The sequence below is a fragment of the Misgurnus anguillicaudatus genome, chromosome 19, assembly GCF_027580225.2.
Source record: "Misgurnus anguillicaudatus chromosome 19, ASM2758022v2, whole genome shotgun sequence".
Lineage (NCBI taxonomy): Eukaryota > Metazoa > Chordata > Actinopteri > Cypriniformes > Cobitidae > Misgurnus > Misgurnus anguillicaudatus.
In genome coordinates, this window is record NC_073355.2 from 38,220,068 (window position 1) to 38,235,054 (window position 14,987).

Here is a 14,987-nt window from a genome sequence, read left to right on the forward strand (position 1 = left end):
CATTATGTAAATTCCGCGTCTCTGTCTGATTGTTGTTTCCGTTCTGATCTTGTTTTTGACGTTCGCTGAATTCTGGGTTTATTTTAAACTGCCGCTTCAGTGCAGTATAGCCACAGAGCTATTTAACAAGCACGATCTTCCGAGATTATATGCTACTAATAATTCATTAATAACTGCTGTTTTCTTGTGCAAAATTAAATATTTATAGTTAAATGTTTATATACATATATTTAAAAAATAATAATTTGGGTGCACGGATGCCCCAAGGGGTCGGCGGCGCCCTTAGCATTTGCCTATTCCGCCTATGCCCAGGGCCGGCCCTGCGAAGCGCAGTAACTATGCATTTGGTCAAAATTTAGTTAAGGGTTGAAATGGGCTTTGTGAGATCTGTTGTGCCTTGTGACAAAGTCTCCTGGTTCAATTTTGTCCCATCTCAGAGAGATGTGTGTGCCAAAATTTCAGTAAGATGTTTGACTTGGCTACTGTATAAAACTTTAAGGGCATTTTTCTTGTTTTTTTAGTGTTTGTGTAGTTACTTCACTTAGCCTTTGTAGGGCAGTATAGACAGAACGCAAAGCTTTAGAACCTTAGATCGGCTCTTTGTCTGTTATGGTGGCCAGCAGAAAGGGAAAGCTGTCACCAAGCAGAGGATGTCCCAATGGATTGTGGATACTATAGCCCTTGCATACCAAAAGCAAGACATTCCTTGCCCATTTAATTTACATGCTCACTCTACACGTAGTGTGGCATTATCTTGGGCATTGGCTTGTGGTTCCTAGCTACCCAGCGGGCATTTGATGTCAATTTAACATCAATTTGACATCAAACATCGACGTCAAAATTACGTCACAGAATAGGTCAAAAATGAAAGTCATTTTGACGTCAAAGTGTCGATGTCAATTTGATGTCAAGATTTTGACCTCTGCTGATGTCATTTTGATGTCAATTCTACATCTATTTGACATCAGGATGTTATGATGTTGATGTCGTTTTAATGCTATTTTGATATTCCAGCCAGCATTTTAACGTTGATTCACCATTGAAATTTATCTTTTATAGATAAAAACACATTCTTTCAAACAGTTTCCAGTTAGTAGTGCAAAAGTGGAATATTCCAAATATAGAGTAAAATCATAAAATAAGAAAACAAAATCATGTTTAAAAGTCATTTTATTTATAACTGCAAATATGAATTTTGTTGTTGGTTTACTTGACAGTCTTTTTATGGCCACCACCACCCATCCATTCTGGCTCATGCACTTAAAATATGATGACAGCATCTAAAAAGGAAAAACAAACCACATGTTATTTTGTTGTCAAAAATGCTGTTTTTTAGCCCATGCATAATTTTTTTTATTGCACATTAAGGCAAGATGTGTGGGTAACTAATGTTCATTAGTTAACATTAGTTCTGGTATTAACTAACATGAACAAACCATGAGCAATACAGTTTTTACAGTATTTATTATTTTTTGTTAATGTTAGTTAATAGAAATAAAGCTGTTCATTGTTTGTTCATGTTAGTTCACAGTGCATTAACTAACGTTAACCAAATTTTAATAAAGTATTAGTAATTGTTTAAATTAACATTAATAAAGATTAATAAATGCTGTATGATTGCAGTTCATCATTAATTCATGTTAACTAATGTAGTTAACTAACATTAACTAATGAACATTATTTTAAAGTGTTACCGATGTGTGTCTGACTAAAAACACAGCATAACTGTCTCATGAAGGAAGAAAGCTGTTGTGTTTACAAATGTGACAATGAGCTTTAATTAAGATAATCTACAGTGCATTCAGAAAGTATTAACACCCCCTTCACTTTTCAATGTTGTTATGTTGTTGCATGATACTTCAATTGTTTACATTTTTTTCTAAAAAAATTGATTTTTAAAACGTTTGCAAATGTATGAAAAAAGAAAAACTGAAATATAATTTTTACATTATACATATTCAGACCCTTTGCAACAATACCTGGAATTTAGCTCAGGTGTCTCCTATTGGTCTTGATGTTTCTACACCTTAAAGGGTTCTGATGAACACAAAGATATTTTGAGGAATGTCTGTAACCAAACTGACCAGAAGCACCATTGACTTCCATAGCAGGATAAAAGAATACTATGGAAGTGAATGGTGCTTCTGAACGGTTTGGTTACAAACAAATCCAGGTGTTGCAAAGTTTGCTGCATCCTACCCAAAAAGACCTGAGGCTGTAACTGCTGTTTCAAAAAGTACAGAGTAAAGGGTCTGAATACTTGGGTGATATTGACTTTATATTTTTACAGCCCCAAATTTAGATGCTAAACAAAGCAAACATTGACTGTTTGCCTTATGTGTGGGTCAAACAGCCTCTTGTGCAGTCATGCAGTCACTTACCAATGAAAGCTAAGATGGACTCCAGACCTTCTGGACTGTCTGTGAGAGACTTCAAACTCAAACCAGACCAGCAAGGCATCACATTGGCAGACACCCCTACCTGATCAAAAAATTTTGATTAGGAGATGTTCTTGTCCTATTTTTAATACACATTTTACAAACTTACCACAGATAATCTAGCACAGCAAAGACTTATAAAACAGCATCTTCCTAAATCTCCTCTTCAGGCTCATCTTGGCTATCATGGCATTTAATAAAGTCCTTAAAAAAACATATTTCATTAGTACAGAAACATACAAAAAACTGGCCCAAGTACAACTATTAAAAATAAAGAATTTTTCCATTTTTTGTCACGGGACACCATTATTATTTACTTACTTTTTGAGGGGTACAGATTTTGGGATCTGGAAAGACACGACTTCACCAAGTTGCACAGTGATCTGCCTACAATAAAACACATAATAAAATAAAAAACAAGTCATAGCCCCTTTTAACATAAATTGAGAAATACAAAACACTGCATCTAAATTATTAGGATAACTAGAATTTGATCTGAATACAATCCAAAACAAGTACAAAATATATTGTAAGGCTCCATTACAACATGGTAGCTTGGTGGTGAATGGTTGATGGTAACTTTAAATTTATAACTCATGGACATAGCCATCATTTCAAAAGTGATGATTAGAGCCATAATACATATGGTAAAGTGCGGCCTGTGGTGGTGAAGTGCGGCCTGCGGTTGGCTTGAATTGATTTTGCCAAGTGGTTGATGTCCTCAGGGCAACATATTGTGTTGACCCAAGGACAACATTTTTCTAAATCAAACCTAAACCCACCTCAAACCCCAACCCTAACCAAACCCTAAAATCAGATGGACATGATAAGTGAAAAACAATGGTCTAGAAACAGCTAATCCTGGTTGTAAGCTTAAACTTAAAACTAACTGTAAACTTATTTATGAAATCTGATTGGTTGATTGAAATGTTGTCCCAAGGTCAACATAATGTTGCCCTGAGAACATCAACCACTTGGCAAAATCAGGAGAGCCCTGCGGTTGCGTGCACGTCACAAACTATGAAAAAATATAAAGTACATTCTCCCCCAGCGAGATATCTTCATGTTTGTGTGAACGCAAACAGCCAGCAGATTCAGAGTTAGAGCGCTATTTGAAACTGATATCAGTGATGACCCGCTAGCTTTCGAGCAGAACAAAGGCAAAATATTCTTTCTTGGTCACTCAAGGTTGTGAAAAAGTATCAATCTCCGCTACCCGTACACCATCAGAACATGTTTTTAGTGCTGCTGGAAGCATTATAACCCCAATAAGGTTTCTCACATTTTTGTCACATAGGCGCCAATCCCGTGGGTGCTCAGAAGCTCGGCTCTAGCACCCAGCAAAATGGCAAAGCACATATGCTCAGTTTATTCACATTAAAATGTACGGTTTTCCCTGATCGCAACTTTAGTTAGCGTGTAATCTTGCTGTTTGAGCTAAGGTATTATTTATGCTCTAAGTTCACTGCCAAGCAATATATTCCCCTTTCAAACTGTCATGGAGTGACTTTTATCGGCGGAACGAAAAGGGCGAAGATCCTTCCGCCCGCATGAGTTTTAATGAAACACCAGGTCGGTTCCGGCCAACTCCGGGCAAACAAATCGAGGATTAGAAGGATCAGGTGTGTTAAGCAAGTGTGGCGATCGATGATTGGGCTTTGAAGAGGAGAGGAGGCCCATAAAAAGGGCGTGAAAGAAACTGAAGGAGAGCAGTTGTTCCACGAGTTCGCTTTGGGAGCCCGCTGGATTGTTGTGAAAGGGGGCGTGTGAGGGCAAGCCGGAAAAACGAAACGAAGAGTAAAGACGAGCATCTGGATGAAGGAAGGCAATGGGAGATGAAAAGTAGCCTTCAACGAAGGAGTGAAAAGCCACATTTGTTCCGGCGTTCGCGGAAGAGCGAAGCGGAGAAACCACGGGGGCTGAAAAGATGCGTCTGGGTGCTCGTTTTCCGTCGATCGCTGTGTGTGAAGCGGAGGTCTATGGTGTGTTTGGAGAGACATCTTTTGGGTGGATTTGTAGGCTGGGCGAAAACAAGACGGGAGAATTGGGCTGAAATAGAGACGAAGATAAGTGCTGAACTCATTTATACTGCAGTGATGCGCTGTTGATTCTACTGTGTATGTTGAAGGAATCTTATATGTCAAAAGGATGGAGTAGTCTGCATAAACAAGGCCCTGGATGGTTGGGACATCTGTAAAGAAAAAGGGAAGAAGGAGTTAAAGCAACAGTGCGATACGTTGAAGTTTGTCTTGTTATCACTCTGTCACTTGCAATATATTAACCATACTGTCCTCTTAGTTTGTCTTTGTTCCCTGATTGAGTGTGTTAGCCCCCAGCTTGTTGTGAAAATTCATTGACACATTGGAGTCGGCCGAGGAAGGGAAGGGCTTAAGTAGTCGTGGCCTTGACGTTTACATATGGTTGTCTTCTGCCTTAGTCATCGAACGATACAGGACTCTGAACATGGCCCAACGGGTGACCCTGACCTTCATCACCGTGAGTGCGTGGAGTGCGGTGGGTGATTATTTTGTGAGAGTGTACACTTGGATTTTTGGAGTGCTGTGTATTGTCAGTGTTGTCAGCGATCACTTCCCAGGCTGAAGAAAGAGACCCGTTTCCGAAGAGCAGAGTGGTGGCATTGGACAGCTGTCTTTTATTCCTATACGACTGGGACCGATTCAACTCCCACCCGCCTGTGGTGGCGCCTCGATTGTAGCAAGTAAGGCTGGACTGTGAACATTGTGTTCGACATCTGCAGAGGGAGAGCTTGTATCTATCTATTTGTGGTGGGGGAAAAGTGTACTTACTTGTTGTTGTGTATAACTATACACGTGTCGAGTTTCCAGATGTCAATCTATGTCCATATCTTCTGCCTGGTTGTCTGAAAGAAAGTTAAGGTGAAGTGGCTGGCCGCGCTCTTGTAGCACGCTGTACCGTACGACCCCCACCTCCATCTACCTACCTCTGTGACCCCATCTAGTGGGTGCGTTTGTCTAAACAACAAAGCCGCCTCACCCGGTGCCTCTATCTGCCCCTTTCCTGCCTGAAGCTAAGAGGTGGTGTAATCCTCCTTGCATGTACCTTGAAGTATTGTTATTGTCGAAGAGATTGTGTGTCTTTGCTGCCAGCCTGCAGGTCCGAGCCAAGGGCTCTGTGTCGTCGTGGGATTGTGTTATCCTATGCCCTGAAGTCGGCGCCTAAGTGGTCGTGGTAAGTCTGTCCGAGAGAGGAAGACTAGAAGTCGTTGTGTGCCTATACGTCTGCTCCAACCACCAGAGTGTCAAGAAGGATAAGCCTTGTACATCCGCCCATTCCCTTGCCAGTAAGTTCAAGTTGCAAAGCTACTTATCAGTGTACCCACCTGTATACCTCCCTGTATGCCTAAAAGCTAAAAGCCCAGTATACTTACCTGTATACTCCCCTGTGTACGCCCAAAGCTACCTACCAGTGTAGCCACCTGTATACTCCCCTGTGTACGCCCAAAGCTACTTACCAGTGTACCCACCCATATACCTCCCTGTACGCCTAAAGCCCAGTGTACTTACTTGTATACTCCCCTGTGTACGCCTAAAGCTACCTACCAGTGTAGACACCTGTATACTCCCCTGTGTATGCCCAAAGCTACTTACCAGTGTACCCACCCATATACCTCCCTGTACGCCTAAAGACCAGTGTACTTACCTGTATACTCCCCTGTGTACGCCCAAAGCTACCTACCAGTGTAGCCACCTGTATACTCCCCTGTGTACGCCCAAAGCTACTTACCAGTGTACCCACCCGTATACCTCCCTGTACGCCTAAAGCCCAGTGTACTTACCTGTATACTCCGCTGTGTACGCCCAAAGCTACCTAACAGTGTACTTACCTGTATACCTCCTTGCACGCCCAAAGCTACTCACCATTGTACGTACCTGTATACCTCCCTCTACGCCTAGAGCTACTCACCTGTATACCTCCCTGTACGCCTGAAGCTGCAAGCCCAGTGTACTTACCTGCTTACTTACCAGTGTACTTACCTGTATCTATTAAGGGTGTCATGATTTCGATTTTAAATCGAAATCGATCGAAATTAAGTTACAACCTCGAACTTCGAATTAAAAAATGGGATCGTCGATGCTGCCACGCCCCATGTCACGTCCGGTCGGCTTGCCAAGCGGGGAAAATAAACCTCTCAGAAGTGCCTTTAAAAACATTTATCCAGCGGAACGCAATTTATATTTTAAACACGAGGGATGTATTGCTACAACTGCATATTATAAACAGGATTACTACCTAGTGATCTGCCTTCGGACAGAGCGCAGGCCTCTGCACGTGCACAAGAGAGCCGCCAAGATGCAGCCGGTTATATTTTAAGCAAAAGGTATAGTTTGCTTCAGCTCGCATGAAACGCATAAAACTGAACAAATAGGTAAGAATTATTACTTTAGTTTATGTTTAGACTTTGGACAGATGTGAGAGCACGTGCAAGAGAAGCGCAGCTGCTTATGACGCACCGGTTTTATTTCAGATAATAGGAGTCCAAGACGCGCGCATTAAGTCTATCTGCGTGCAAGAAAGAATTCTCTCTCTACAAGCTCTCTTGCGTGAAGTAAAGCCCACAAACCCCCCATGCGAGGAAAAGCACGCAATGTGCATGTTAAAGTGAAACTATAATAATAATAATAAAGGCATATAATTTTTTGTCTTTAAAAAAACATTTAAAAATCGAGAATTGAATTGAATCACGACATCAGAATCGAAAATGTAATCGAATCGAGGATTTGGAGAATCGTGACACCCCTAGTATCTATCCTTCTGAGCTCAGGAAAAGAGGCTAGAAACGTTCACTTGTAGTTCACCTGTGAGACGCAAAGAGAGGAAGCCGGGAAGACTTACCTGTAGTTCACGTGGAGACGAAGAGAGAGGGAAAGTCAGGAAGACTTACCTGCAGTCCACGTGAAGAGTCAGAAGTGACTCGGATCACTGTTCCCTCAGTTCCAGAAAGCTCTCCATTTTTAGAACCCTTTCCCTTTTCCCTGTTTTTAATTAAATAAAGACTGTTAAATTTGATTCCTCTTGTCTGTTTGGTCATTGGGGCATTTTGGGACGTCCTCGGGGTGGAAACAGAATGAGGAGCATGACCGGCGTCAGGGGCGGTCCGCTCTGCTCCCACCTGTGACAAAATCCTACAGCGAACGGCCAGTTTGTACTACAGCCCTCTACTTCCAAGTTGAATGATGAGCTTTGACTAACCTCTGCCCACAGGAACACGTCAGGCGTCAGCTTAGCTCAAATGGCTCAGGCTGCACAATTAATTACACACGATTGTCACGCGCATTTCGTCAGTAAAGCCAGTTCCTTGATAAGTAATAAATCACCATCAGCTACTTTCATATGAAGCGCCATTTACTACACAGACCCGTACTTTACTGACAAAAGGGGAAATCATTGCCGATTATGAATGCGATATTTATTTCCCCTTTTGTCAGTGAACTATGGCTCTGTGTAGTAAATGGCGCTCCATCTGAAAGCAGCTGATGGCGATTTATTACTTATCAAGAAACCAGCTTTACTGACGAGATGCGCGTGACAATCACGTGCCATTAATCGTGCAGCCCTAGCTCTGGCTAAGCTAAGCTGCTGTCGAAACACACTAAACAAACTACACAAGCAGAACACGTTACATAATTCTGAAGGAGGGACTTCATAGAACAAGGAAGACATCAGCCCGTTTTGAGGACAGTGAAAACAGCGCTATACAGTAAATTGTGTGAAAAATATTGTTTTTTTTTTACACACAAAACATGAACACAATCAAAAACACAGAAAAAACATTACCTTTAACTTTACAATTCGCATCTAAAATCACACGAAAACGTGACTGCACTGCTTTCCACCTCTTCAAAGCTTTTGAGCGCTCCAGAGCACCTGGCGTTGCTAAGTAAAGCTAGAGGTTGTGATGAGCACCCACCGGTGGAAAAAGAAATTGCCGCCTATGAACACACACGTTTGTTAAGAAACATCATATATGATCTTTGTTTATATTTTTTATTTTCAATATATATATAAAAAAGATATACACCTCACACAAACACATTATATAAACCACCGCACCACAGTGGTGAATTGGTGCATTACCATGGCGGTGGTAAAATACTGTCACAGCCATAATAAAGATAAGACAGAAAGAAATGCTGTTATGTACACAACCACAAAGATCCATTTTGTCTGTCAATATGAAGCCTCTTTAAAACTTGCATCAACATCCACTCTGAACTATGAATTAACTTCTGTGTCTGTCTATTGAAAACAAAGGGTCTGAAACATGTATATACTATAGAGGGAATAGTGACATAAAGAAGAAATTAAGTGCTGTGCTGAACAGTGACCATTGCATACTGAATTATTTTCTTATATTTTCCTAATGACAATGATAAACCAGTACTGAGAAACAAGTAGCAGGTGTTTTTAAAAAGCTCACCTGTCAAGTTTCTTATGTTTGTGTGTCATCACGTTTCTGACCTGACAACCCTTGCTGTCTGTTTCTTGTTCAATCCTGACAAAATAAAAAAGTAAAATTTGTGCAATAGTAAAAGATAATTCTATAAATGATGACCTTTATCAGAATGTAATGCATACACTTGCATAATGCATTTAAGTATATACTGTAAAATATCAGGGTTAACATGTCACAACGTTACCTGATCCAGATAGATGTAATGGCTGTTGATGCATTAAAATCTCAGCATTGACAAGATCACCATCACTATGTTTAATTTGAAGGGCTCTGATAACAAAGACATTACAAAAGATTTATAAAAATACACTGAAAACAAGAGCACATTTATATATAACAAATATTTTCAAGTTCCATTAAACGTGCTAATTATTCATCAAGAGAAGTAAGCAAAATAACACCATTACACTTCATTTCAATTCAAATAGCACATGCCAAAAACTTACACTGCTTGACTTTTTCTTACAAAGGAGTTAAGAGTCTATTTTCTGCTTTAAATCATGAATACAGCGCGAGCGACCGCAGGTACAAGCATAAGCGTGTGACGTAACGTGTGATTGCCTGATAAATGCAGTTATTGCAAATCCGCGAGCCATAAAACACCAACATATCATCTAACTTTAAGTATAAACACTTAATCAGTTACACGAAATTAAGCAAGCAGCATTAATTAACTGACCGCACTCATCCAGCTGCCGTGCTGCTCCTCTTTACAAATGACTCTGACAGAGGTGTCTGTGGCGCCTGTAAGACCTCTCGGATAAACTGACTGAATCAACGCTTTTCTACCGAACAGTTGTCCAAAAAGCCATTACATTTATGTGCTTTTCTGAAGCAATAAACAACAATGTGGTTAAGTTGATAACACCCGATATAATATTAATTGATTAATATTCATATTACAATCATATTAATGTAACCGTAGTCCAATTTCGGCGGGAACATCCGGTGGAATAGCGAATCAATCAACCATTATAACGGATACGTTCACAACTTACAGAAAAACACAATTAATTGGCATCGTGCTTTTTGTCATACAACATTTTATGTGTGAATAAAATTATGTTAGGCGTTTAAACATTGACTTATTGACTTGATATTTCCTTACCTCGATGCACTTCTCGATGATCACGCAGACAGCCGTTAAACTCTCCAGTATCGTGTAATCTCGCGAGCAGTGTTGCCAGATAGAGTTGATGGTTTCCAGCCCAAAAGTGTTCCAAAACCCGCCCAAACGCACAAAAAACCGCCCAAAATATTTAAATCAACATTTTGGTTTAATTTGATTAGCATTTAGTTATTTTAACTTACACAATTAATGCAACATACTATAGCTAGCGACACCAGAACAGAACCACACTAGCAAAATGACAACTTGTTCACAACAGCTACATCATGCTCTCTCGCCCACACGCACAATGCACTTTTACAGCGTATATTTAAGTGTTTTATGATTATTCAAATACCCAATTCGTTAATTACGTTTTTTTAATCTATTTATATTATTATTAATAATGTATTTTTACTCTTGATAAATAGGTGTGTGTGAGAGAGAGATCGTAAATAGGCTTACCTTAAGCAGTAAATGCAGAACAATAATAGGCTGTTGGTTGTGCGTTAACTTGCAAGGAAGCTGAAGAACACTGTGAACATCTGAACTTTTCAGAACTATGTACAGTCTGGCTGAAGTTCATGGTTCCACAATTGACTAAATGACAGCCGAACCTTTGGTTCTGTTCACCTGAAATGCTCCGATAATTCATCCACGGCTCAAACACGTGTAATTGATGTCCGTTTCTCACTCCAGCTGCAGCCTGCGGAGGTCGCGTATGCAGGGTGCATACGTCATCAAGCCTGGTTTATTTTAGTTAACTGACCATTACATTCGCAAGGTATAAGCATATTACAACAATTTACTATTAACTAAGAATAAAAGTCAACTTTATAACTGTTAATATTCTAAAACAAGACAGTCGATGACGTATATGGAGCCAAGAAATGCGACCTCCGGAGGCTGCAGCATTCGCATTGAGACACGGCCGATGTGTGACAAGCAACGTATACGTTGCAATCCGGAGTCCGTGTTGCAGAATTTGCAGTGCTATTTTCCGATTTAAAAGGCATTATCCATTTGCTTCAGGCCCGGGTCACTCTCCAACACCTATCTGTAACATCTTGATTTCCCGCTGAGAGAGCTGGCTGGCTGCTATCACTTGTGATTGGCTAAACGCGGACTCATCATCGGCATGGCGTCAACACAAACACATGCAGTGGGCGTGTGTTTAGTAACGTCATGAAATACATGCACATTTGGGTGTTTTGTTAAATAATTAGCCTATAAAATGCACGTTTCAAACCCGCCCAACTGATCCCAAACCAGCCCAATTTTTGCACAACCGCCCAAGCCAATTTTTACCCGCACAATCAAATTCAAAACCGCCCAATTGGGCGGGAACCCGCCCAATCTGGCAACACTGCTCGCGAGATTACCTCGCTTCTTTTTTGTCAGGATCAAACATTCCAAACTGACTTGTATGAATGAAACATATAAACGTCCTGATGTTATTTTATTATTAATGGTATTCTTCAAATTTATATTTAAAATTTTATATTTTAGTCTTAGACACTGTGATGAAAATATAATAATAATAAAAAACATTAATAGTTTATTTGCACGTGTTTATTACATTTTTAACTCTCCCCATTACAACTTTTAAGATGTTAAAAATGAGTCGCATTGATTTACAATGAATAATAAATATACTTTTTCAGACATTGTTTTGACATAAATTTAACATCAATTTGACATCTTATTTCCTGACATCAAATCAACATCAATTTAATGTCAATGATATTGACCTGAGATATAGGGACAACAAAAAACATGTCAGTTTGATACCTTTGTTGGGCCTCTTTACAACCACAAGGAAATAAATACAAAATATAATGAAAATATGCATATTCATGCACGTCATACATGGTGGTCAAAATCTTGACTCTTTGTTGATGTCAAATTGACGTCAAGGTGCCCGCTGGGTAACAGCCATTTGTAGAGCTGCAGGCTGGGCGACACCTAATACGTTCACCAGGTTTTATAGTGTTCGTGTCGAGCTGGTATCCTCTCGGGTTATTTCTTCAAACCACTGAGAACACTGAGGCTTGTAAGTCGGGTTGCAGCCAATCAGATGTGACTGAAACTTATGTGTGAAACTTTGTCATGTTGTTGTGGTTGCTATCCGATTTTTAAAATCACTGTTAGTTTGACTCGTTTATAACATGCATTTGAAAAAGCAACACTCGTCAAACATAATCATTATACAAATTCTTTATTATCATTAAAATACCTGAAAAGATTTGAAGAACAGCAATATAAATATATGCTTAAGCCATTTCCTGGAGTTGCGTGTCATAGCTGCGTGTGTATGGTTCTTCGTCTACAGCACATGCATAGCAAGCATCATCAGCCGATATATTGATGCACTACAACTAATGGTAGTCGTATTGCGAGGGACAGTTGTGTCATTTTGACTGGCTTTTTAATGTTTATTATTAAATCCAAGACGACCGACATAATTTGTGCAGTCAGTGTATGCCATAATAGCTGGTACAAATTCAGTAAATCTCTAAAAAAAACATTTGTTTTAAGCATAATACACGCACAAGAGTATGTGGTGCAAGTGCACCCATTATCTGTATTTACACATCCATCCAGTTCAAATAACAATGTGTTGAATGAGAAAGAAACTGCTGCTTAAAAGCTCAAACAAGTCAATTAAGAATTGATTTAATATCAAAATTATTGAATATCTTAATATGATATATCAACACTTCTTCATTTCATCCTCACACTGGTTCATAGATGACAGGTGTAGTAAATATTTACCATAACTTTTTTATTCCTGTTTTATGTCTGCTCCCACTGCACTGTTTTCTACCGGCTGGCTATTGAAACGGACGTCTCACACAAAGAAGGGAAATACATCACATCACTTACTTCCGCGTTCAAAAATATAAGGTGGATAGAGGAAGTCTTGAGTGTTTATCACAGTGTGAAGTGTCTTAAGTGTCATTCATCAGTAGATCAGTATGGAGTTGATTTCTCTTCCTCTAGTTCTCTGTGAGTATTATCTTCTCTCTATGGATTTAACACATCAATTACTGTCACATTGTTTACATGATCAAGTCATTTACTGGTCCTGTATTTTTACTAAATCTTTTCATGCTCCTCTCAGAGTTTAAATCTTTATCTAATGATACATGAGTGAATATGAGTAAATGATGTTTGTGCTGCTGACAGCTTGTGTGCAGATAGTGTTGTGTGTTTGTTGAACAGAAATGTGTTGTGTTGTACATGAATGAGGGAAATCAGTGTGTTTGTTCAGTTTTGTTTTGCACAGCTATCACAGCTTTGGCCATAAGTAGATATACAGTAACAGTTAGTGTGTATTTATAATCCTGTGTTTGTAATGTGAAGTTCTGGCTGTTGGTTTGATGTCAGTGTGCTGTTCTTAGAACAGTTGAACAGAGACTTTTGTCTGGTGTGATAGTAAAATCTGTAAACAACACAAACAACAGCATGAGATTATGTGTAACATTTAAGAGTAACAACAGCATTAAATATGATTTTGTAGCTGAGATGAAGAACATTTTTCAGTAGTTAGTAAAGACGTTTGTGGAAACTGTAAACATGACAACTTGCTTGTCAGACTTTTATAGAAGCTGTGTTTAAACTAGGGGTTCTCAAAGGTTTTGGGGCCAAGACCCCTGACACAGTGCAGAAAAATATCTAAAGACCTGTTATAGCGAAAACAGTTATTAAACTTATTCGTTACTGTATTTGTATTCTTAGATGCTATTGAACAATTTTTATTGCATAATTTTTTACTTAAAGACCACATACCAATTTCATAGTAATAAACAATAACACATTTCATCCTAAATTATATAAATACCACTTATTAACATAACCAAACCGTTCATGGGCCCCATTCTTTTATCTTACTATGGAAGTGAATAGGGCTCATGAACACTGTAGCTGTGTCCCAATTCAAGGGCTGCAACCTTATAAGCACGAGACCTTAAAAGGTGAGCACTCAGTCTTTCAAGGTGGATGCCTCAGAAGTTCACGAAGAGAACTGAAATGAGACGTTTTAACCTTCGGAAGACCCGAAATTGGCGTCACCTGCTGCATGCGCCCACCGCGCCTGTAAGCAGGGCACAACGGAGACGTTTCTGACTTATTAAAATAAATATGAAATCAGAAAAATATTCATTTATTTTAGAAAATATGACAACAATATGTTGATGTAGATTAAACTATTCAACAGTATATCAAATTAATCAACCTTTGAAACATACGCAACATAAAAACATAACTTAAAATATTTACCGACCCTTAATCTGCACTATCCAACCACGGCACTGCCATTTAGTGCAGAGATCAGCTCATTTGTATTTCAAAGGACACAACCAAAACGGCACATTTTTGCTCACACCTACAAAGTGACAATTTTAAGTTGCTATAATAAATGATCTATATGATATTTTGAGCTAAAACATCACATATGTACTCTGGGGACACCAATGATTTATTTGACAAAAAAAAGTCAAATTTATTTATTCCTAAAAAAGTCTTGTGAAATGCCCTCTACAAAATGAAGCCCAGTATTAAAGACTATGTATTAGTGACATTCATTCATGTTGTCACTCTAAACATTTTACACATTTCAGCTTTAGATAACTCATACTTTACACATATATATTATAGAGCCACTGAAATGCACATCTGCAGCTGTAAGTGAAAGAAAACAGGTAGTGACATTAAAATGTGTGAAATATCCTGTTAAAATTCAGATTCAGCACAATGAGCTGTTAAACATCACACATCAACTAAAGAGGAAGAAAAGACTTTCTAGAGATGTTTTTGTTTCTTTTGCAAAATAATAAAACTCTTGCTCTTATTAAATGTCTCCTGTTGTTAGCCTGGTTATTCTGTCACCATTAGGCCTACATCTTCCACAAAAATATATCCACATCCCAATACTACAGCATAT

General features: G+C 39.1%; 2 long non-coding RNA genes across 2 annotated transcripts; both read right to left on the reverse strand.

The window, feature by feature from the left end:
• Positions 1-1,090: 1,090 nt before the first annotated feature.
• LOC141350898 (uncharacterized) lies at positions 1,091-3,185 on the reverse strand. The gene is made up of 3 exons (XR_012358997.1): positions 2,760-3,185; positions 2,382-2,642; positions 1,091-1,280 (listed from the first exon to the last, which is right to left on the reverse strand). It is a non-coding gene; the product is annotated as an uncharacterized lncRNA (long non-coding RNA).
• A 4,951-nt stretch (positions 3,186-8,136) lies between these two features.
• On the reverse strand, positions 8,137-9,682 carry LOC141350899 (uncharacterized). The gene is made up of 3 exons (XR_012358998.1): positions 9,119-9,682; positions 8,899-8,973; positions 8,137-8,410 (listed from the first exon to the last, which is right to left on the reverse strand). It is a non-coding gene; the product is annotated as an uncharacterized lncRNA (long non-coding RNA).
• Positions 9,683-14,987: the final 5,305 nt, after the last annotated feature.